Consider the following 6,222-nt stretch of genomic DNA (forward strand, 5'->3'; position numbering starts at 1 on the left):
GTTGTTTTACAGTTTTTTTTTACATTAAATTCTCAGGAAGCCCCGAGGAAAATTATTTCCCTCAGGGACAATGAGGATGCGGTGTGGATGGTCTTTTTTGAGAAAGAAGTGACAATGGGTCTTGAAGAGATGTTGTAGGAAGGAGGAATCACAGTCGACCCCTTAAACTCAAAAAGTAAACCTAAAAACGACCCGTTCTCATGTAACAAATGTCAAACGTGTAAAAAAGTTGATATTTTAGAACCCAACTTCTTTTACATCTCTGACGCTGCGCCGTAAGCTAAACCATTTTTGAACGTGAAGTTTGTAACAAAACCAATAGCCGCCCGCAAGGCCCAGCAGCAAACAACCCACAGAGAGGGTCAGTAAATGTAACTGTCAGTAAATGAACAAAACCAAAAAAAAAATCAGAGTTTTCTAACCCATAGAAGTTTGTTCTTGTTCTCATGTTGACCAGTCAATGAAGTTGTCAGTACTTTGCGCAGATGTAATATCTTGGTAGGGAACCGATCCTCGGGATTAGGACCGGAGTTGAGGCCACGTGCCGCTTGCTTGTGCAGTTCTGCTGTGCTGGTGTAATGGAACCAACCACGGCTTGGAGCGTAATGCTAACTTAATGAGTGCCGGGGATTAAAGGGTTAAGACGATTCCCACGACTCTTAAACTGTGCGGTAAATTAAACTATTTTACCAATGTGTTTTTAAGAATGAACTCATTATTTCATTCTTTTAGAATCTTCGATATGCAGGCCCGGCCCTGTGCGGGCGCAATCAGAGCAGTCTGCTCCGGGCGCCAAATTGTTAAGGTTAAACACCTAAAAGTCCTAAAACATCGGCTTCATCGGGCGTCATAATTTTACTCGCTTAAGGCGCCGTTTGGCTCAGGGCTGGCCCTGTCAATATATTACTGCAGATTCTTTTCGTAATAGGTAATTTCTATTTTTTTCGTAATTTCGTTTTAGTGGTTATCACTGAACAAGGTTTCCGTAATAGATTTTGATATTATAACGCACTTAGGGTTTCTTAAGGTGTACACTGCACGGTTTTTTTAACAGAGCGACGATGTAAAAAATAATTGTTGAGAAAATTAATTGTTGTAAAAATTAATTGTTGTAAAAATTAATTGTTGTAAAAAGTAATTGTTGTGAAAATTAATTGTTGTAAAAATTAATTGTTACAAAAGTCACTGGTATACGTTATTCACACTTAAAAGGGGACAGGTTATTGGGTAATAGGTTGGGTGGGGGAATGTTGGAAGATATTTTAGAGGGAGATGCATATAATTGCGTCATCGCGTGTGTTTATTTAAATATTGAAGTTCAATTGTAGCAGAGAGGAAATAAAAAAAATTCGCTATACGTTATAAATTAATTTGTTATATTTTCTTCAGACCGAATAAATACATAATTAAATTACGTACATATAATGAAATGGATGAAGATAATATTTTCAAATGTACATGATATGAATTGGCAGATAAATAGTTGCTTTCAAATTTGAGGAGAAAAACCAGTTAGTACATAAGTATTCATTGTTATCGAGCTTAATTTGAAGAACTTAATTTTAATTGCACAAAATAATGTGATTATTAATTTAATAAAATAATTTAACAAATTCTTCTGTGAAATTATTATAACGCGTGACAGCTGTATCTTCATCTGAATGCATTATCGTTGGCAGGCAGTTTGGTAATGACTTCACAAGTAATAACAATTACACAGCAGTACTTGTTTGTACATAACTGATTTTTATAAATCGAATAATAATAACATTGAATTTATAAAAGGAAAACAAAAAAATTAAAATGATAAACAAAAATATGAACAAGGCAATGGGGAATAATTTGGGTCCAAATAATCTTATAATATGCAAACAATATAATATTAAACATTCCGTAAACATACTTATGAAATAAATTTAAGTATCGTTAAACATTTTGGTTGACAAAACTTATGACGGGCAAATTGATAATATGTTTACCACTTAGAAAATATCTATACAAGTGCGTGTGAACCAAAATATCTAGTCCTTTAGCCCTTCAGGTCTTTAGCATATTATATTTCTTAAAGATGCTCTCAGTCGGAGAATCTGTGATTATTTCTGTTTCCCAATAAAACACAAATAAATGGTAAATTTCTAAACGTATCCGTTATTTCCAAACGTATCGGAAATTAAAATTTCACACGATTACATACGATTTAAAATTTTATTATTATTATATTTTGCAATTATTAAAATTTTGAAACCAAACTAAAATAAGTTTTCAAAATGGGACACCTGAACTAAAATTACTGATTACCAAAAAAAAACATTCTTTATTACATAAATGCATTATAAACATTACTGCCACCACACTTTTCTGTCGTTTCAGTAACAAATAATTGATAAAAAAAATCACAAAATTTCATAAATTCTTCTCAAATTGCTGTCGGAACCTTTGATTTCATAGAGGTGTAAATTTTTGATTATTCTTTCCTTTACTTCTATATTTGAATATTAAGCTTGGTGTTTTCTCTTTCTTACACCATTTATTTATATCTAAATATGACGGTAAGGGGGACAAACGATTTCTATGAGATCATATGAGTTGTTCCAAAAAGTGATAAAATTGACTCTACGGGTAATACCAATTTGATCAATACTGAACATATTGGCCTGAGAAGTTAGTTACGGTGTCAAACAATATTTACTTGTAACGACAATTTATTTATAAACTGGGGGCTTAGAATGTTTTTTAATTAAAAAATTAAGTGTCAAAAACTATGAGTAGATGCCATTCTTTGACTGTTAGATATTTTAAGAATTTTCGTTAAGAAAAAAGTAAAGAATCTCGGAAAAATCCGGGTATTGACTTCTAGCTAAATTTTATATTTCCCAAAGTTTGACAACCTCTAGTGCATCTGAAAGTGCATTGGATACAATCATGGCTTGGCTGGATCACAGTTCACTCGGCAGTATGGTTAATTTATGGCTCTATTTACTGTAGTCCAGTCACCAACCATCAGCAGTCACTGTCCACTGTCCACTGTGGTGGGTTAGATATAAGATATATAACGACGGTCAAATCAATTGATCCCTGCCCATCAATGTGTCTGCTTGATTTGTTAATAAAAATCTACATTGAAACATTGACTTATTGCTTGAACTCTAAACATAAATATCAAAATAAAAAAGTGGGTGTGTCAAGCCTACGCAAGACAGAAGTGAAACTTCTTTTGTTAAACCGTATGAACCACAATCAATTACGTATTTCACTCGTATTACACTCACGACGCAGTATACTAACCAAGCAGCTGATGCTTGGCGTGGCGCAGTTCGCTGGTGTCTGAGAGAGAGGAAAGAAGAGAAGAGAGAGAACGTTCGTGAGCGGCTCCCCCACCTCAACAAGCGCATATGGTGAGAGAGGGACAGTGAACGGTGAGCGGTGGTGGGGGTACCCGCATTTTCGTGTCGATCCTGACTCGGTTTTACTCCGTCCCCGAATTACGCGCCTAAAGAAGTTTCACTTCAATAATATTAATTTGTAGTAGACGATTTTAAGTAACATAATAAATACAAAAACCAATTTTGTGTCGGACAACATAACATCATTAAATATTTTTATTGTTTGTTTTTGGGGTGTTATGCCGTGTTGCGCTAACTCCTTCTTTAGCCGACGTTTCGGACAGCGTTGCAGTGTCCATCATCAGGGCAGATCCGGTAGATCCGAAGATGTGATCACATCTTCGGAGCTAAAGAAGGAGTTAGCGCAACACGGCATAACACCCCAAAAACAAACAATAAAAATGCTTTTGGCCGTGAGAATCTAAAAACTTACATCATTAAATATGTTTACCAGTGTGAAATTGTACTGATTAACTCCCACCTATATAATGTAAGTTCCTCTCTTCCTACAATGAGTTTTGTAACTCATCCTGATTTCTCTGGCAAGATATTAAAAAAATTTAGGTTAGTACAATTTCTTCAAAGAAATGTCCAAAAAAAATCCAGGCAGGTCCAGACAGCTCTTTTTGCAATTCATCTTTCTGTGAATTTGTTTTTTACGTACCGGTTTCGGTGCGTTCCGGTAAGTGGATCGCTATGTTTGGTGATTTAGCAAAAGGTTCATCGGGTGAGGTGTTTTCAGAATGCACCTGCCCACAAGATCGAGAGAGGCTAGTTTGGGGAAATCCTTTGACCTCTCCAACTGATCTCTCGAGAGTCTCAACCCATCGCCTTTCGTGGCAGTGAAAGGGATATATTCATATATCCGTCCCTCCTGGTCAAACTGATACCTAGATTCCTATCCAAACCTCATACCTTTTACCTTCCCTGAACTTCCTATCCTTTCTTTCCTTAAAAAGACCCTCCACACAGCATCTCAAAAGATGATATAGACCGTGAAGGAAATTATTTTCCATGCGGCCTCCTGCGTGGAGTTAATGTTAATAAACGTAGGTAGGTATTTAAGTACTTACTTACAAATCGTATGATTTCAGAGGAAATTTGGCATCAGATTTATTAAATAAGAGAAAATTAGAAACAAACATTTCAGGATGCCAGGTCTACTGTTCACAGAACTACCAGTCTAATTATCACTATCCGCAACGGCTGATATTTTTTAAATTTTCCCTGGCATATTCGATAGCGGTTTTTAATTGCTGACAATTTAGATCATATTGCATCACCAGGGCAGATGAAAGCTTCAATTTTTTTTAACAAACGAAGGTAACGACGATACCTAGCAATTAAATTTTGGTTTTTTGCTGCAATAATTAGTTAAATTCGTTGCACATCCGTCAGTCAAATAAACCAAGTTATACATCATACATAAAAATTATTTTCGCATCCTCAAAAAATATAAATTAAGCTTTTATATTTTTTGTGTGTTATTTTTAATGACCACGTTTCGATAACCTTTCGTTCAGCGTTCACAGTTCACGCGAAACAGACAGATCGGTGTGTAATTATGTTTTTAAGGGCGTTGGAGGGTTATGAATAATTGAACCAGGACCCCGCCCTCAGTGCAAGTCCTTTTTTAAAGTAGCGAAGAAAACCAATGTCGGAATCGAAGCATATGTTTATGATTTATTATTTCCTTTCGTTTGATGTTTCTATTATTTGAATTTGAACAATGGTTTATTTGAAAGCTCAACCCAATGAAACTGCTCTGATTCTCAATATTGTTTTATTATAATATTAAAAATCTACACACGTAGTTTAATCTTGAGTAACAGCAGTTATAAAAACGATATTGTACCTACGTTACTAATAGTACTGTTAGCAGTTCACCTCGCTTCCAAAAAACCTTGTTTATAATAAAATTAAAATAATATTTGTATAGGGCCGTTTTTATTCAAAATCACATCAATTTCTAATATACTCACATTTAATAAATCAATACCAAAATTTCGTCTGAAATCATAATATTTGTAAGTATGTATATAAATATCGTCCAACTTATTGATAAATTAAGTATTTTATATTTTTTTTAAATAAAGAAGTATCTATACAATTTTACGTAAGAAATTTCAGTTACTCAGTAAAAATTCTTTATTCGAACTTTCTTCGGGCAGTTAAGTACCTAATATTGATTATTCCGATTTGACATATCATAGAAAATCCACGCTCATGCGATGTCTGGCGGGATAAAAATGTATTATCCAACACGGCCACCACCTTGAAACGGAAACGGAATGTACAAACCAATTTACAGACACACGATATGAAAAACAGTAGAGTTAAAACAGGATGTCAACTTATAGTGATTTGTTTTTGGGGAATTGTGCCGTATTGCACTACCTACTACTTTGTCCAACGTTTCGGTCAGGATGATGCCAGGAGGTAGCGCAACACGGCATACTACCCGAAAAACAAATCAGTGTAATACTTTTGACCGTGAAAATCTCAAATCACACAGGATTTCAACTATTGCATTAGGTATATTAAATCCCTGACAAATGTTCCAAACTACAATTCGTGATTCGTTAATTGAGAAAATTGTAATATTTTGATTTAATTTCATTACTTAATAACCAAAGTTAAGATAATTGGTCTCTGATGTTAAAACTTTTTACTTTTATTTCAAGACCGTACAAGGATTTATAGTGAACAGCTTACATTATGTGGCGTTCGAGAAATCTGCAATGTATTTATTGTAGGTGGGTATGTATATTACAGATACCCACGTTGAAGGAGGGAGGAAACAAAGAGGCCTGCGAATTGTTTCACAGCCGAGCTGTTG

Source organism: Hesperophylax consimilis, chromosome 15 (assembly GCF_061612785.1).
Source record: "Hesperophylax consimilis isolate HC1 chromosome 15, BYU_Hcon_1.0, whole genome shotgun sequence".
Taxonomy (NCBI): Eukaryota; Metazoa; Arthropoda; class Insecta; order Trichoptera; family Limnephilidae; genus Hesperophylax; species Hesperophylax consimilis.